General features: G+C 43.6%; 1 protein-coding gene across 1 annotated transcript in view; it reads left to right on the forward strand.

The window, feature by feature from the left end:
• Nucleotides 1-12,044: 12,044 nt before the first annotated feature.
• Nucleotides 12,045-19,666, forward strand: part of LOC126189038 (peroxidasin) — a 245,209-nt gene continuing 237,587 nt past the window's right edge. Inside the window, exon 1 of the mRNA XM_049930888.1 lies at nucleotides 12,045-12,105. The gene's annotated coding sequence lies outside the window, so the exon portion shown is untranslated. The remainder of the gene's footprint in view (nucleotides 12,106-19,666) is intronic.

Below are 19,666 nucleotides of genomic sequence, written 5' to 3' on the forward strand. Positions count from 1 at the left end.
TTCATTACTCCAAATCACTCGTTTCCTGTCAGTACCGTTTCTTTTTACAAAACGCTCGCCTGGCGCTGCCTACAGGAATGTTGGCTTATGAGGGGCCGCTCGACCTATGTACCCCATTATTTTTAACTCTATATACACAGTTATTTGGCTCCTGGCCTATCTGTAGTTGTTGCTTCGTGTTTCCGCCCGAGAATCACATCACTAACAGTCGTCTTACACTGTTTTAGAATGTTTGAAATGTTCCGGATAAATTCGTTTCTCAGGTGACATACAGTGACCAGTTCACGTCCGTCTATATGGTATAAATGCTCACCACAACAGCATCAAAGGCAGATATTTGTTCCTGACGAAGTCGATGAGGGATTTCGTCGAAAGCTCGTGATCTGATCCAGATTTGATACAAATAGTACAAGAATTTTCATACGGATGTTGTAGCGAGAAACTTCAGAGTCGTAACAGTTCTTTCCTATTCGCGCCAAACAAATTGCACAAATAAAATGAATCGAACCAATTTTCCAGGTGAGTTGTTTGGCGTCGCAGACTCACCAGATTACACGTATGCAACTCGCCGAGAATTTAAGAACACATCTCCGTTTGTGATTCAGCCTACTGGCCCATTTCGAAATAGTCGGTGCCTGTTATCGTCTCCGGATCCTCTGAGTGCAGCAGAATCATAAAAAGAGAAGCGTGTTTACACTCTCGAGACTCTCACGACGCATGTATTACGAGAAGTATCTCGAAAAGTCCTCCAGCGTTATCCCTTTTCAGATATGTTTGTTTCTCTAAACATCCAATGAGGACTAAGACCTACCTAACGACCATATGAAATAGCTTTTCAGATGTATGAGTCCACTTTAAATTACGGAACCCAGTACCTTTCCCTGCACAGAGGACCTTCATCTGAGACAAGCGTATCGTTAAGGTTGCCCCAGGGAGATGTGATACGACCACTCTTGATCTCTACTAGGTGAATTCAACAGCATCGACAAACTTTCGCCGCGCGGGATTAGCCGAGCGGTCTTAGGAGCTGCTGTCATGGACTGTGTGGCTGGTCCCGGCTGAGGTTCGAGTCCTCCATCGGGCATGGGTGTGTGTGTTTGTCCTTGGGATAATTTAGGTTAAGTATTGTGTAAGCTTAGGGACTGATGACCTTAGCAGTTAAGTCCCATAAGATTTCACACACATTTTGAATATTTGACAAACTTTCAGAGGTTGTTCAGGGATACCTTCTGAGTATTTTGGTATAACGGAACCACAGTTTCCGGCAGTTCCTTACAGAGTAATAATGTAATCACGAGTTGTGTGGTTTGTTACCGCACGTAGCACATTCTCTTCCGTGGAGGGAGTTGTACCATATCTCACACAGTCGGTATCTTCCATTCTAACGTGCAAGGATCCAGTTTCTCGTAGGCATCTATGTACTGATGCAAAAGTGCTGTGACGTGGCTGTCGTTAGTGCGTGAAGAGTTCAGCATAGAATAGCTGTCCCTTTCTTCCATTGCCCTCAGTTAACCCTACCAGGAGCCTCATTTTGCCAACTCTTTCCCAGTAAACCTATGAATTTGTGATAAGTTCCTATGGGACCAAACTGCTGAGGTCATTGGTTTCTACGCCTACACACTACTTAATCTAACTTAAACTAATTTACGCTAAGGACAAAAGACACACCCATGCCCGAGGGAAGACTTGAATTTCGATGGGGCGGGCCGCGAGAACAATGGCAAGGTGCCTACGTCCGCGCGGCTACCCCGCGTGGCATGCCTATGCATAGTACTATTGTGTATCACTATTAAAGCGCATCTAACACTGCCGGAAAACAGACCCCTAGACAGACCCGATCAGTACTGAATGCCAACTTGAGGACAACGAAGTAAAAGGGTCATTTCTGTTCAAAATGGCTCTGAGCACTATAGGACTTAACATCTGAGGTCATCAGCCCCCTAGAACTTAGAATAACTTAAATCTAACTAACCTAAGGACATCACACACATCCTTGTCCGAGGCAAGATTCGAACCTGCGACCGTAGCAGTCGCGCGGTTCCAGACTAAAGCGCCTAGAACCGCTCGGCCACTGTGTCCGGCGGCATTTCTGTTGTCAACAACAGGTACTGGGAGGGAATGGAAAGAGGACACACAGCGCATATTGTTGACATCTGTAATGTTTTGCACTATTTCCAACGCAATATAAATACGAAGCTAACAGGGACAAGAAACCAACGAAATGCAATACCTCTTTAACGAGTCATCGGATCCCTCGAGTACCTTGCACCAAAACACTCGGAAGGTACGTGTCTCTAACCAACCTCTGGAAATTTGTCGGTAAGTATCTTATACATGAAATGTCTGACGAATAGGGAGCAACAGTCTGAATTGTTTGCTGATGATGCTGTAATCTATGGGAAATGCCGTCGTTGAGTGACTGCAGGAGAATACATGACGACTTGGGCAGAATTTCCAATTGTTCCTGGGTGCTCTAAATGTGTAAAAAATGTAGCTTAAGGCAGATGAGTAGGAAGAAAACATTTTTTAATGCTCAATACAGTATTGTTGGTGTGCTTGGCACATCACGTCGATTAAATGCCTACGGATAATGTTGTAAAGAGACAGGCAATAGAACGAAAACATAAGATTGGTTGCAGGGAACGCGAATGGTCGACGAATTACATGCAAGAAAAGCTGATTTATAAAAAAGACCGCGTACGGAATATTTGTTCGATCTATTCTTGAGTACTCCTCGACATTTTGTGATCCCTGCCAGATCAGATCAAAGGAAGACGTCGAAGTAATTCAGGGACGAGTTGTTATAGTTGTTAGCGATAGGTTAGATCAATAAGAGAGTGATGCGAAAATGATTTGTGAACTCAAATAAAAGTAGCTGGAGAGAGGAAGACGTCGATTTCTCGAATCACTATTGGGAAATTTTAGAGAATCGGCTTTTGCGACAGATTGCAGAACGATTATACTGACACATACCTCGAATGAGGACCGAGAAGACAAAATAAAGGGACAACAGGGCCGTGACGGAAGCTCATAGACAAGGGTTTTTCTTTGTCGACACACTTCCAAGTGATATGCCTCCGCAGCGAAGAAGTCAGTATGGCTGACTGCAATGCGGGGAACTCTGATTCGATTCCCAATACCGGCAGGGATTTTTCCTTATTGGGAGAAATGGAACAGGGTTCTCTCATCCTCGTCATGCGAACTGAGGAGCAGTTTGCCAAGTAACAGCAGCGTCAAGCCTGCTAACTAGACAACGGCGAGGTGAGCGATGTGCAGACCCGCACCATTCTATACTGCATCTCGATGACGCCACAGGCTGGGGATGACACGGCGATCTTACGGGCCCCGTTGGCCCCTCTGGAGCCGAAACGATGGTGCACTTGTATTTGTCGAACAGGAGATGGAATGACTATCGGCTGCACAAGGTATCCTCCGCCATGCAGCATGGTGGTGGCTTGCTGCATATGCACACTGTTTTTTGTGAAAACTGCAACGCCCAAAAGGAATTGTTTGCATAACTACAAAACCGGAGGACACGTAAAACATTGGAGCCCTAATAAGTGAGTAAGACTGCAAAGAGACTGCGTGCTTGTAGGCCTAGCACCGCCCTCTTTTGTGTGACCAGATAGGTCAGTGATATGCCACGTTCAGTCGTGCAGAGCCGTCAAACGAGGAGGAAACGTGCGAGCAAGTGCTGGTATGCCTCGTCGTCGTCAAAGGACGCAATATCAGAATGTGAGTGAGTTCGAGTGGGGAAGAATGATTGGCCTCCAAGAACAGGTTCATCGCTCCGTGACACTAAGGGTTGTAGAGGGCACGCTGCGACTACAATGAAGCGTGTTTGAAACCAGTGAATAGAAGAACGTCGTACATAGCGAGTGGGTACTGAACCACACAATGTGACCACAGCGAGAGATGACCGTCATCTTTTCTGCGTGACCGTAACTGACAGATCTACTCCGCCAATAGTGATGGATCGATGTTCGAACACCGAAAAGGGTGTGGACATACTTGCACCGATGATTGGTAACCATCTGCTGACGGCTGGACTGGTGGCACAGATACCATTGCATCGACTTCCAGTTATCAAAAGTCACTAACTTCTCAGGCTGCAAAGAACGTATGAACTATCGCCACTGGCATGGTGAGTGGCAAATGTAGCATTTCTTGAAGAAGCCCGCTTAGAGCGACAACCGCGTACATATTAGACGCTACATTGGTGCACGCTATCGGGCAGATTCTGTTGTTGAGTGGCATACCGGACAGACGCCAAGTGTGATGGTTTGAGTGACAACAATGATGACTGATGACGATGATGATGATGACGATGAGGGCAATCCGAAAACAAAAAGTTGCATCGGTGAGATTTTAGAGTACGGGGCACTGGCCCTCCTTCAGGCAGCTCCACGTGCCATATTTCACCAGGACAAGGCCAATCCACATGTGGTGAGAAATGAGCAATCCTTCTTCGAAGAACACCGGGTACCACTGATTTCCTGTCCTGAATGTTCGCCTAGCATGTTGACCACCGAACGTATCTGTAATATGGTTGGATGCATCTGCACTCCATTTGGCAGTGTGTTCCCCAGTAGCATACCAAAACCCTCTTTGACTCCAAATCACAATTTCTAGAGGTTCTGACTGCAGTATGTAGTGGCCTCACACCGTATTGAATTCTCATGGTCAAGTGCTCGTATAATTCTGTAAGTCTAATCATTTGTGCAGTATCATGTCCATAATCTGGGGAATAAATTTCATTGTAATCGCATGTTTCCTTCTTGGTGCTGCAGTTTTCACAAACAGTAGTGTATTTATGTAGATACAGATACGAAACGTTCCCCTTTTCAAGCATTCACTATCTCAACCCTTACTACCACACCGACTTTGTCTGAATGCCTATATGTACAACTTTAAGGCTAGCGGGTTATATCAGTTACAGGCCACATGACTGTTATCGGAGCGTATTTCCGGATTTACGTCTTGCTACAGAAGCCTGCCGAACCCCGCACAGAGTTTGCAGTTTCGCCCAGAGGCACCCGAATCCCCTGACAACGAACGCTTCGGCTCTCAGCGGCGGCGGAGGCGGTCGCACAGCCAAATTAGTCTAATTACGCACTGCCACCGCCCGCTCGCTACTTGTTAACAGCTGTGCTCCAGCTTTCGTCCCAGTGGGCTCGAGTGCTTTGACAGAGGTAGCGCGGCGAACGTAAAAAACGTCCGGGTATTCAGGTAGGGGTTCAGAAGCAGCAGGGAGTCTTTGAAATACAATTAAAATGCCAGGAGAAACTAATTAAACTTTCACGTCAGACCGTATTCGTACTGACAACCAGTATCTCTTCTTTGTCATCCTTACCTCACTGTACATTTTTTTCGTACGATTGCACGAGAAGATAATACTTTTTTACCAGTCATAAAATGCGGCAGTGTCTGCAGCAAGCATCGATACCATCACTTTATTTCGATAAAAATTTACTCACTGAATCGTAACAGTTCAATTCAAAGAATGTTTTATTCGTTTGATCCTATCGAGGACGTGATTACGATGTTACAGCGCCAGTGTATAACAAAGTGCCTCCTACTGCGAAAAATGTTTCGGATCGCATCACACCCGGATCTCTGATATTACACGATCGGCAGTAGGATTAAGCGTCTGCTGTCATCTGTAGAAATGCTGTGCCGAATGGTCCCAACTCAATGGCGTTTCCAGACAGTGGACTTTTGGCTACCCTCTAGTATTTTCCTTGCCAGCAGATAAAACTTGCAAGAACAGGGTAGGTAAATTTCGGGTTACGTCTTAAAACATCGGCGAAAAGTGCGTTTTATTATTTACAAATTATGTCAACGTTTAAGAAATATTCTACCGGTACTTGCAACAATATAGACGTATTAAAAACTGAAATACACTTTATTAAAATTCGGTAGAAATACACTCCTGGAAATGGAAAAAAGAACACATTGACACCGGTGTGTCAGACCCACCATACTTGCTCCGGACACTGCGAGAGGGCTGTACAAGCAATGATCACACGCACGGCACAGCGGACACACTAGGAACCACGGTGTTGGCCGTCGAATGGCGCTAGCTGCGCAGCATTTGTGCACCGCCGCCGTCAGTGTCAGCCAGTTTGCCGTGGCATACGGAGCTCCATCGCAGTCTTTAACACTGGTAGCATGCCGCGACAGCGTGGACGTGAACCGTATGTGCAGTTGACGGACTTTGAGCGAGGGCGTATAGTGGGCATGCGGGAGGCCGGGTGGACGTACCGCCGAATTGCTCAACACGTGGGGCGTGAGGTCTCCACAGTACATCGATGTTGTCGCCAGTGGTCGGCGGAAGGTGCACGTGCCCGTCGACCTGGGACCGGACCGCAGCGACGCACGGATGCACGCCAAGACCGTAGGATCCTACGCAGTGCCGTAGGGGACCGCACCGCCACTTCCCAGCAAATTAGGGACACTGTTGCTCCTGGGGTATCGGCGAGGACCATTCGCAACCGTCTCCATGAAGCTGGGCTACGGTCCCGCACACCGTTAGGCCGTCTTCCGCTCACGCCCCAACATCGTGCAGCCCGCCTCCAGTGGTGTCGTGACAGGCGTGAATGGAGGGACGAATGGAGACGTGTCGTCTTCAGCGATGAGAGTCGCTTCTGCCTTGGTGCCAATGATGGTCGTATGCGTGTTTGGCGCCGTGCAGGTGAGCGCCACAATCAGGACTGCATACGACCGAGGCACACAGGGCCAACACCCGGCATCATGGTGTGGGGAGCGATTTCCTACACTGGCCGTACACCACTGGTGATCGTCGAGGGGACACTGAATAGGGCACGGTACATCCAAACCGTCATAGAACCCATCGTTCTACCATTCCTAGACCGGCAGGGGAACTTGCTGTTCCAACAGGACAATGCACGTCCGCATGTATCCCGTGCCACCCAACGTGCTCTAGAAGGTGTAAGTCAACTACCCTGGCCAGCAAGATCTCCGGATCTGTCCCCCATTGAGCATGTTTGGGACTGGATGAAGCGTCGTCTCACGCGGTCTGCACGTCCAGCACGAACGCTGGTCCAACTGAGGCGCCAGGTGGAAATGGCATGACAAGCCGTTCCACAGGACTACATCCAGCATCTCTACGATCGTCTCCATGGGAGAATAGCAGCCTGCATTGCTGCGAAAGGTGGATATACACTGTACTAGTGCCGACATTGTGCATGCTCTGTTGCCTGTGTCTATGTGCCTGTGGTTCTGTCAGTGTGATCATGTGATGTATCTGACCCCAGGAATGTCTCAATAAAGTTTCCCCTTCCTGGGACAATGAATTCACGGTGTTCTTATTTCAATTTCCAGGAGTGTATTTACTCGATATTTTGTTGTGAACCTTCTTGTCGTCTTGCTTCAGTATGCCATCTTCAGACAACTTAACGACTGAACCGACATTCCACACAGTAATATCGGGAGCTCGTATCTATAGAAAGGCTGTTTTATCCAGAGATATGTGACATTTGGAGATTTTGCATTTGTAGTAAAACCACCAGACTGCAATGCTTCAGATTGCCGGTCGCTGTGGTCTCGCGGTTCTAGGCGCTCAGTCCGGAGCCGCGCGACTGCTACGGTCGCAGGTTCGAATCCTGCCTCGGGCATGGATGTGTGTGATGTCCTTAGGTTAGTTAGATTTAAGTAGTTCTAAGTTCTAGGGGACTGATGACCACAGATGTTAAGTCCCATAGTGCTCAGAGCCATTTGAACCATTTTGCTTCAGTTTGACAAAGGTACAAAATAATAAATATTATGTGGAGATGTACTGAATGTTTTAAACTGTAAATATAGTATAATCTGGGAGCAGTTATCCCTTGAAGGATAAAATGTAGTTCTCTGAGGAGTGCCTGCTCCAAGTTACGCGTAGTCCCTACAGTTGATGAGATGCTGCTTTGTTTTATAAGTGTACTAATTGACAGCATAGCAGAACAATAACTTTATAATAGGTACTGCACTACCGAGGGGTCTATACAGTATTAATAGTAACAGCAGTAATAATAATAATAATAATATCGTAGTGGTACCAGTGATCAGACACAAAGCACTGTAAGCCGGCCGAAGTGGCCGTGCGGTTAAAGGCGCTGCAGTCTGGAACCGCAAGACCGCTACGGTCGCCGGTTCGAATCCTGCCTCGGGCATGGATGTTTGTGACGTCCTTAGGTTAGTTAGGTTTAACTATTTCTAAGTTCTATGGGACTAATGACCTCAGCAGTTGAGTCCCATAGTGCTCAGAGCCATTTGAACAAAGCACCGTTATCCATGAATCTTCCAATTTCAGCCAGTTCACAAGTAGGGTGTCCAATGATCACGTAGAACAAAAAGGTTTAACTGTGTTTCAATCATGAAACTGAATTTTTTTGATAGAGCATTAATATTATCACTATTTCATGAGACTGTAATGCTGATTATAAAATCGACCAAGTAATTACATTTTTTCAAAGACCAGCGTTAACGTATTACACAGTGTGCGTTACAGTTTGTGTAGCAAATGCACGAACAGCATCTTCCTCACACAGAACACCCCCTACGCACATACTTTGTACCATGCAACTGTAACAGTAAAACTGAGACATATATATCACATATGCTTAAATATGTCATGAAAGTGCCTGCTCCCAGTTACACGTAGTCCCTACAGTTGATGAGATATTGCTTCTTTTCATAAGTGTACTAATTGACAGCACAGTACAACAATAACTTTATAATAGGTACTGCACTACCGAGGGTCCTATACAGTATTGACAGTAACAGCAATAATAATAATATCGTAGTGGTACCAGTGATCAGACGCAAAGCACTGGTATCCAAAAAATTTTCCAATTTCAGCCAGTTCACAAGTAGGGGGTCCAGCGATCACGAGACTTAAGGACAGTAAGCCTAATTATCGCACGCACAATTTTTTCACAAGGACTTACAACTTGCACTCGCAATGGACTAAGAACTGCGCCAGAATTCCATAAAAAAAGGCTGTTTGTCATAAAAATACCAGTTGTCTCATCAACTCATTAGTTCATCGTTTAGTAAGAGATGTATAAAAATTATCGTTTATCTTTCGTCATTTTAAAAATAAGTTTCAAATATTTTTTCCACTCTAAATATTAATTATGATGGAGGCGGTTGGGGTACAGGAAGGAGTACTTGCTAACGTCTAATTATTCACGAGTAATGGTCTGAGTCAGGTTGCGAACCACTATAATAGGGAAACAAACTGACCATCTCTAAATCAACTGTTCAAGGCCTTTTTTCAGAATGTTTTAAGGAAGACAAAAATTTGTGTAAAGTTTGTTCCACACACCTTGACTCCCAAACAGAAACGGCGAAGCGTGGACGCCTGAAGGTGCTGGACAGTTTTTTTTTTTTTTTTTCGGAGAAAATCATCACGAGTGACGAGAGCTGGCGTCATCAATACACACCAACCAAAATAGGACATCGTGCCAAAACCACCATCTTATCTTTTCAGTATTTTTCATTCATTGCCCATGAAACTTTATGAACTGATGAGGTATTCCCAAACGAAGGAAGCATCCTCACATTATAGCATGACTGTAATTACTATTTGTGTTTTATTCGCAGTAACTGGCAGCAGCTGTGACGACAACTTCAAAATTTGCTGACTTTGTAAGATTTATACGATTTATTTGTTTATTTCTTTACAGGTGTCCCTTCTACAGTGTATTTTTAAATTAAGATCTGGTCACGCAGTGCCTTGAAAATTTTGTAGCAGAACTGCATTTCATGAGCGGCTGAGACGACCTAGTCCTTGGGCACCTCTCGCTGGCCGTTCTCTGTACCTACGCAGAGGCGATCTCTTCGCACAGCAGCAGCCGCGTCTTCGCGTGCCTCCAAACACTAGTTAACAGTGCTCGCTGTCTGTTGCAGATACCTTCATTTTAATGAGCTGGTCACCATAGATGCCGACACATTTTCAAATTTACCCAAGCTTGAGAGATTGTAAGTATGATGCGCAGACAGCTGCGTCTGCCCGCTCACATTACCCAGGATGTGTGGACTCTGCGTGACCCGAAAACGTCTTTCGTCTACCCTTCCCTGAAATGTCGTTGCACGTCTTGTAGCAACATGAGGATAGTTGCAACACCCACTTTAGCCATCTTGTTTTCCTATTTGGTACGTAATTCACTTTCTGATAATATCACAGCAATAGTGAGCAACGGAGAAGGCGAAAGTCTAAGAAATCAACTAGTTTACTTCGGGTTGCTTGCACTCATGTTTTAGCTTAATTCACCCTGTATTTATATATCCTGGCACAATGAATTCTATTCTACACTTGTACTAGACCCAACGTCTTTAGTGCTTTGTGGTACATATTCTAAACAGTTTTTAGCCACTACTATTTATGCCATTTCCAGTTAGCCCCTTCTATCCCTGTTAAGGCAAAAACACTAGTCTTCAGGTTTCCTTGATAGAAATTTATATGGACTTAATTCTGGCGGGTATTACGGCGAAAAGTCGTATCCTTTTTGTCTACGTCCGAGGTATACGAAGATGTGCGCTTGAAACACAGTTTACAAAACTTATTTTTATGTTCTTCGGGAGTAATCACATAGTGTTCACGAAGGTAAAGTGATTTATTGATTATGTTCTATTACTTTTAGATTTTATGCTACATAAACTCATGAGTATTACGTAATGTCGTAACCGATTTAGATCAGCCAGTGGTTGTCCTCAGTTCATTAATAGATAAGGGGAACCGAAGAACAAGTATAGATTCTGTAAAATCTGCCAAATTTTAATTATATGTCCTTTTATCATTACGTAAATTGTTACTTGTCCTACAGGCTTGCCGCAGTAGCAAAACCGGTTCCCGTTAGATCACAGAAGTTAAGCGTTGTCGGGCTCAGATAGCACTTGGATGGGTAACCATCTGGAACTGCCGAGTGCTGTGGGCAATAGGGTCGCACTCAGCGCTTTTGAGGACAATTGAGAAGTTACTTGACTGAGAAGTGGCGACTCCGGTCACGAAAACTGACAACAAATGAAGCATATTGCTGAGGATGCCACGGCGGTCTGTCGGTAGCGTTATGCCTTCCCAGGCCTGTTCACATGGAGTAGACAGTTACGTAGTAGCTTTTGTAGAGTCTGTTACGATTCTTTACCTCATCTTTTTATCTCTTGACAGCTTGAAAATGGGCACTGGCTGATCGAAATCGGTTACGACGTTGTCAAACGCTCATTTGATTGTGTCGCGAAAAATCTAAAAAATAGAAGAACATATTTCAGTCTTGTCTAGTGTTTGAAACCGAAGTGTTTTTAATCTTGAGGAATACTTTTTTCACATGTTGCATTGTGGTTAAACCAATTACTTTTTCACTTTGCACTCCAATTACTTTTTCACTTTGCACTCCCCTAGCAATTTTCTTCCAAGGAAGCTACACTGCATCAGTTCATTAATTCTCAATTTCTTTTTCGCTTCCTCCACGGTCTCTTAAAACCTACTTTAAATGCCATGGACTATAATCTATCCTTATATACTAACTGCACTCCATTTTATTCAGCGATTGTCGAATATCTATTTTTCCACATTCGTTTCAACAAAACTGTTACAAAGTTTACTGAATTGAAATAAGCTAGTGAGTACTACTGAACTTGAGAATGACGTTATGACGATCACAAAGATATTTGAAGAGGATCTAATGATATTTTCGCCAGGACAGGCTGCCTTTAATTTCTGTGTAAATTTTTAACGTACATGTAGTAACGAAGTTCAGAGGAAGAAACATGGAATAAAAATATTACCAAATGGAGTGATTCAAAAGTTATACGAGTAAACGAAAAGTTAAATGTGAGCGACTTTACGGCAATGCTGACTGGCAATACGCCATTGTATTACTTCCACTGCGCGTCACCGATCATGTACGTCATTGTGACGTCGCAGAAGATGTTTAGTCACCCAGAATCCACACATCCCACATATATATGCACTGCACGCTGTCGCCAAGAGCGCAAATGTTCTGCCTTTGCTAATGCCGGCTGTCCTTACAGATACCTGCATTTCAACAAGATCGAAAAATTAGAACCCGGGGTATTTAGCGATCTGAGAAGTCTCGAGCGACTGTAAGTAAAAAGAAAAGAAGAGAAACGGAATGAATTTGTGGATACTGCTGGGCTTGGATACTCTTTGGGATACCATAATTTTGTTGTTGTATCTGCTGCACGTGTTTGCGGGTGTTTTGTTGAGCTGTAGAGCGGTGTTTCGTAGGCTCTTTTATTTTCATGCTTTTGTTTTCTTTTTAGTTCATTTTTTTACTAAATGGGACTTTGAAGAGTACAATTTCAGTTATGTAACTCAACAAGATCACATTGCGAATTCTGAGAGCCCAAAGTAATATTATCCTGTGCTATTAATTAAAAACACAGTATCGTCATGAATACATGAATGAAATTATACTGTTTGCAGTTTAGTTGACGTCTTGTGTATTCATTGAACGTTGTACAACGAGAGTCTCAAGTGTGTCAACAGTGAATAGGCAAGCAATGGGCAAAGCCGTTCGTTAATCTAAGCGAAACGATTTAATGAAGTGTCTAGATTTTTGCGGGAGACAATCACAATCCATGTGTTCATGTCCAAACAAAAGTCTGCACAGTATTTTGAAACCGGTGTTGTTCGTAATCACTGAGGATTTACACGTCGTGAGCAGACGTTTTACGATTGATATACAGGAAATTAAGACATGTTTTGAAATACCAATATCACCTTTAGATTTTCGTCAAAATTCTGTAACCCAGACTATAAAACGTGTTTTATCTCATTATTTAAAGAATTTATTTAGTGCCAATACTTGAATTTTTTACCATATTGGTACATGTTCTTTACCCAACTAAAATGAACGACTTAGATCTTGCTTTTTACATTGCCGGTGGTCTGGCTATATTTATTTTAGTACTGCGTTCAAACGTGTTATAGTTGCCGAAGATTGCACGCTACTTACTGGCGTTGAAATGCAAATTGTGTAGCAGTGTTTTTTTTCAGAGTGAAATAGAAACATGCTGTTTGCAATGATCCGTCTTTGAGATGAGAATATTAGGCTCACCAGACTCATCTGCGTGTATCTAGAGGAGTGAGCTGTACGCCGTTATAAAGCACCACTGTCTATCTTCTTAGTACTGTACTTCATAAGTGCCAACGGTATCATAGTAACAGCACTATAGTTAACAAGCTTCAATGAAGCCTCTACAACGTTTGACGAGCTGTTCGCAGGTATGTTGTATAATGTATAGGAATTTGTGGCGTCGATGGTGGACGAAACTCTAAACAGTTGACATCGCATGGTACAATGTTCGTTATCCATGGTGCTGCTATGTTCCAAGACGACAGGGCTCCCGTTCACGCAGCTCGCATCCTCCAGGAGAGGATTTGTGAGGAAAAGGATGAATTCTCGCATCTCCCCCTGGTCACTACGCTTGCCAGATGTCAGTACTATTGGGTCTTTGTAGTCTACGTTGGGGGAATCGCATGACCGCTGTCCATCTCCATCATTGTTACCTGAACTTGCCATTAATTAGCAGGAAGAATGGTATAAGATCTCTGGAAAACCACACAGACTTGTATTTACCCATCCTGAGATGAAATGGAAGCATTTATAAATGTCAACGGTTTCTCCGCGGGGCGTTACGTGTCGTAATACACAGTGTATCCCAGTCCCTTTAGGACTGCTTGTGTGAAATTCCCCAGTACGTCTCGTGGCGAATTGCGGAGTTACGATCCTTGAAGTTTCAAAAATAGCTGTCCGCAGCTCGTGGTCTAGTGACGCCGGCACGGTAGCTCAGCGTGTTAGGTCAGAGAGGCGCTGGCCCTCTGTAATAAAAATGAGTAAAGGAATCAGCGATCAACTTGAACGGATATCCTATGACGTCCGCCCAGACCAAAACACAATGAACATTATAAAAAAATAAAAATAAAAAGGGGCTGGCGCTGCTACCTCCAGATCACGGGGTCCCGGGTTCGATTCCCGGCCAGCTTGGGGATTTTTCTCCTCCCGGGGACTGTGTATTTGTGTTGTCCTCATCATTTCATCACCTATCATAAAAGAAGCTATATTGGACTGTGTACAGATTGGGACTGTATACCGGCGTTGACGACCGCGCAGTTTAGCTCCCCACGAACCAAACATCATCATCATCATCAAAAATAGTTATGTACGTAGTCAGGGTGCTATAACTGCTGCGGCAGACTTCCTCGCCGCAAATATAACAGTATGTGTCTCACACTCGTCCGTAAATGGCAGGGAAGCAGTGATGCAACATCAAGTTTTTTGAGTCCCCCACCGAATGTGAGAGAGAATTCGCCGAATTGCTTCTCCACGATGACACTGCAGCCCACAAAGCAAAGTCTGTGCGCGGATCACAGTCCTGGATCACCCACAGTATTCGCCGGATATGACCCCAGGCGACATCTGGTTGTTTCCCAAATTGAAGCTGGCAGTGAAAGGACACATTATGATGCAGTTAAGTACTCTACTGGACATTAAAATTGCTACACCGATAAGATGACGTGCTACAGACCCGAAATTTAACCGACAGGAAGAAGATGCTGTGATATGCCAATGATTAGCTCTTCAGAGCATTCACACAAGGTTGGCGCCGTCCTTTTTACAGCATCATGATGGTCGCATCCGTGTTTGGTGACATCGGATGAACGCACATTGGAAGCGTGTATTCGTCATCGCCATACTGGCGTATCACCCGGCGTGATGGTATGGGGTGCCATTTGTTACACGTCTCGGTCACCTCTTGTTCGCATTGACGGCACTTTGAACATGGACGTTACATTTCAGATGTTTTACGAACCGTGGCTCTACCCTTCATTCGATCCCTGCGAAACCCTACATTTCAGCAGGATAATGCACGACCGCATGTTGCAGGTGTTCGCCTGCTGCCCTGGCCAGCACATTCTCCAAATCTCTCACCAACTGAAAACGTCTTGTCAATGATAGCCGAGCAACTGGCTCGTCACAATACGCCAGTCACTACTCTTGATGAACTGTGGTATCATGTTGAAGCTGCATGGGCAGCTGGATCTGTACACGCCATCCAATCTCTGTTTGACTCAATGCCCATGCGTATCAAGGCCGTTATTACGGCCAGAGTTGGTTGTTCTGGGTACTGATTTGTCAAGATCTATGCAGCAAAACTGAGTGAAAATGTAATCACCTGTCACTTCTAGTATAACATATTTGTCCAATGAATACTCGTTTATCATCTGCATTTCTTCTTGGTGCAGCAATTTTAATGGCCCGTATTGTACATTGTAGAAAATTATATAATAGTAGTAAATGCAGCTCCAAAACACAATTACAGTGGCTATTTCAAAACACTTTTAAAACGATTTCAGATATATTTTGATCCCGGGGGAGATCATTTTTGATAAACAGAGATTTTGTGAACATAATAGTCAAAGCCACAATCCTAACGTTACTGGGACACGCTGTGTACATTCTGTATTTCCGTATTTTTGTCGACCCGCTGGACAACTGGTGCAATTACCGATAAGAAAAGCTAAATCGGGGCTTGCACGGAAGCAAGCGGACAATCGTTTTAGTTTCGCTCCATTTGTGAGTGGAAGAAAAGAATGATAAACAGTGGTGCAAAGTACCCTCCGCCATGCACCGTATGGTGGCTTGCGGAGTATGAATGAAGATGGGGGTGTAGAAACGCGACTGATAAGCCGTCATTGTCCATTTCAGTTATTTTAAAATGAAACACATTTGTTCATTAACAAGCAACTACTGAATTCAGAGAATACGTCTTCTTACGGGAGTATAATTCAAAACGCTTGAGAACCGCAAAGACGTGAGTGTAGATTTACGCGTCGCAGCGAATGACAGATCGTGCAGCAAGCTGGGCCCCTGGTGTTGCATGCTCCCTGGGTACTGGAAACTGGGAACTCTATACTGTTGTCAGCAGACGGCGGGGCGCACTGTGGGTGAACTTTTTTTTAACGATGGTAACAAGTTGTTACTGCTGACTGGTTGGGCACGTTGCTGATGGCTAACCGCTGTGGTGTCCGGAGTCTGTGGTGTTCTGTGGATAGTCCAATAAGTGTGCATGGCAAAGCATGCGGCATCTTTAGGCTTAAGAGTGCAGATGTCTCAATGGCGTGCTGGGCCCTACACACTACCACTCAAGGAGTGAACAAAGCTGTAAACACGCATGAGCTATATTGCTTTCAGCTGAAAACCTCCGCCATCTGTTTGGTGAGCTGACTGCCAGTCGCACATATATGGCCGTGTCCCTAGTTAGTGATTCTCCTGTGTGTTACATTATCTCACTATAGTAGAGGCAAAGACATTTGTAAACAGATTTATCTATACTTATCGGAAAAATGGCGCAAGATCTTATAAATCCTCAGGAAAATAGTTATAAGCTATAGGGAAAGACGGAAAATAGAAAATATGTACAAGAAACACAAGGAAATAATGAAAAATGAGGACAGAAGAACAAGAACGAAGTGCTCGGATTACAAAATCTGTTACTACATTGACGAAATCTTTGGCACCTACTATTCAGTCTGCACATCGAAGAAGCACTGCCGGAAATAAAAGAAAGGTTCAAGAGTGGGACAAAATTCATGGTGAAAAGATCTTAACGGTAAGATTCCCTGATAACAACACTATCCTTAGCGAAAGGAGGGAGAATTGCAGGACCTGTTTAATGGAATGTACTGTGTAATGAACACAAAATATGATTTGAGTATAAACCGAAGAAAACGTAAGTAATGAGTGGCAGAAACGAGATTAGCGATAAACTTAATATCATTTTCGGGGGCCGCGAAACAGACGAAGTGAAGTAATTTGTTTATCTTGAATGAGAAATTATGAATGACCGACGAAACAAGGCGAGTATAAAAAGCAGAGTAACTCGTGCAAAGAACTGGGAATTACTGACAAAGAGAAGTCTGCTACTATTTAATATTGGCCTTAATCTGAGGTGGTGTATCATGACCTGGGAGGAAAGTGACAAAGAACAGAATCGAAGCGCTTAAGATGTGTGCTAGGGTAGGATGTTTAGAAAACAAGGTTGACTGATAAGAAATCACGAGCATCTGCATAAAAATCGCCAAGGAGAGGATCATGTGGAAAAAATTCGTGAGAAGACGAGAGAGAATGATAGAATAAGACTTCAAGGAATACTTTCTATGATACTAGACGGAACTGCACAGGCTAGAAACAATAGTAAAGGCACAGATTGAAAACAATCCAATAAATAATTGAGGACGATAGTTACTAATGGTTCTCTGAGATGTAAATGTTGACACAGGAGAGGAATTGTGAGGGGAGCATTCAGAAACTAATGACAAAAAAAGTATTGAGCAAAATCATTATGAGTTTATGACGAAGGCTGTGCTGAATTTATAAAAAAATTTCAAACTGCGTGGTCTGTCAATTCTCTGACTACAATAATGTAGGGAAAGTGAACAGTCATTGCATAACCAAATTAATTTTCCGTTCCTGTTAAGTGATAGGTGGACGGAAAGTAGAATGTATAAGATTCGCAAATGACGTGGTGACTCTTGCAGAAAATGGAGGAACTCTGATTCAAATGATAGATGACCTGAATGAAGCCTTTGTAATATAGGTTATGAACATAAATAAAAAGAAAATGAAAGACGTGTTTTTAGGCTTAAAGAAAGGGGAAGCGAAGTATAACTCAGGGCCTGAAACAATACAACTGGTGAGGCATTATTTTGGAAGCTGGATGAGGGAAAGTATGAATTGTGAGCAAGATATCGAAGTCCGAATAGCGCTGGCGAAAGTCATTTCGAAAGCAGAGAAGACTCTTAGGTAATGGTTGGAACATGGAACTAAGAAAGCGATTAGTGAAATGCCTGATATGAAATGTGGCCCTGCGTTCAGCAGAAACATGGACATTGAGGAAACAGGACGAGAGGAAAATTGAAACTTGTGAAGTATTGATATGTCGTAGAATGGAGAAGGCCAGTTGGAGTGAAAAGTCAGGAATAAGGAAGTACTGAGAACCAATGGAGATGATCGGAGGATGTTACTATCAGTGAAGATCAGGAAGCTAAACTGCACGGGACATAATTTGAGAGACTACGTTCCAGTAGAGACAGTTGAAGATTTTAGTCCGGGGAAGAGAGGAAAAGGCTAAACTGGACTGGACATATTTTAAGAGATTGCCAACCGGTAAAGCAAGTGAAGGTGTTATTGTTGTTATTCGGGAGAAGAGACGGAACGGTGGAAGGAGATACCCGGTGCCCTATGACGTTAGCAGACTGCAAGGAGTGTACCAAAGTACAAAGAGAAAATTAAAGGGCAGAGAATTAGGGCGGGCTTGGAAGTGTAAACATGCTGCAAGGCAGATAACCATATGATACTGATTTAGCGATAGCGCAGTTTAAACATTTGTCTTTGTATGAATAGCCATACAACTGACATCAAAACAAAAACAAAAAAGCTAAAAGTCAACTTTGCACAGGCAGAAATATTTTCTCTGTACCAGTTGTAAAGCATTATTTCACGATGTGGTGCGTTGCGGAAGGCCGATTCAAATTCCTGTGGGTTCTTCCAGGTTCGCAGGGACACGGCCAATTTTTTTTTTCCTGTCTTCGTCCATCTTTAAAGACCTAATAATTGAAGTTACATCAAACCTTTATGTCGAATCCTTAGTATGTTTGCGGGACTTTTTACAAGTATGCCTTTATATTCTTGTGGACTGTTCAGCTCGCCTGCTGCAGCACGCCATTCGGACATCGGTAAGCTGGCATGTCATCGTTGGTTTATTGTGTGTCGTATGAAGTGAAGTTTCGCCCTGTGCAGTGAAAGTACAATAATACAACTGTTTTGGGAATATACTATGTTTTATTGCAATGCATGACACTTTTACTATTAACACACATAACATACATGGTGATTCAGCTACCCCTATCGATGTCGTTTTATGCAACCCGTAATGTTAATCCTGGCCTTCAAAAACAACCAGTGAGATATTCATATTCTCTAGCTCGCTATGTGCAAACTATTAGTCCTACAGAAAAAAATGAACAGGGAATTTAATGTACTTCAATGTTATACTGAGATACGTTTTCGCTAGAGGCCTTAGATTTTGAGTTATTAAAGAAAAACGTACAAAAATGGCCTTCGAAGGCATCCCCACCGCCACACTCACTCCCCAACGGTTAGGATTTCTAGTATGTTGTTCATGGCACTCTCTCCTACCACTGTAAAAAATTTGCGACTGCAAGAATTATTTCCCACATTCGACCATTTTTGGTCTTCTTTGACTTGCCTTCATACGCCACCTGCTTAGTCGAATACCTAAAAATTGTGCAACTGAGCTGTGTGTAGGTTTAACCTAACATTTTTTTAAAATTTTGTCAGCATAAAATAAGCAATTACATCATTCTATTCGTCAGGCCTTCTAAAATTTGGATAGAACTGTTACGTAATTAGTTTCAGATTAAAGCTTACAAAAGTTATTTTTCTTTCATTACCCTCACGGGCACATTTAAGTTCATAATGTTAAATAAAATACTCGACTCTGCTGATAGCGTAATAGCCCAGTCAAAAGAGACCAATATCGAGAATATTTCGTGTAGTCGAAAATTTCTGTACAGTGGTAGGTCTAGAAATTCGAACTGGTGAGGGGTGAATGTGGG

The sequence above is a fragment of the Schistocerca cancellata genome, chromosome 5 (genome assembly GCF_023864275.1).
Source record: "Schistocerca cancellata isolate TAMUIC-IGC-003103 chromosome 5, iqSchCanc2.1, whole genome shotgun sequence".
Taxonomy (NCBI): Eukaryota; Metazoa; Arthropoda; class Insecta; order Orthoptera; family Acrididae; genus Schistocerca; species Schistocerca cancellata.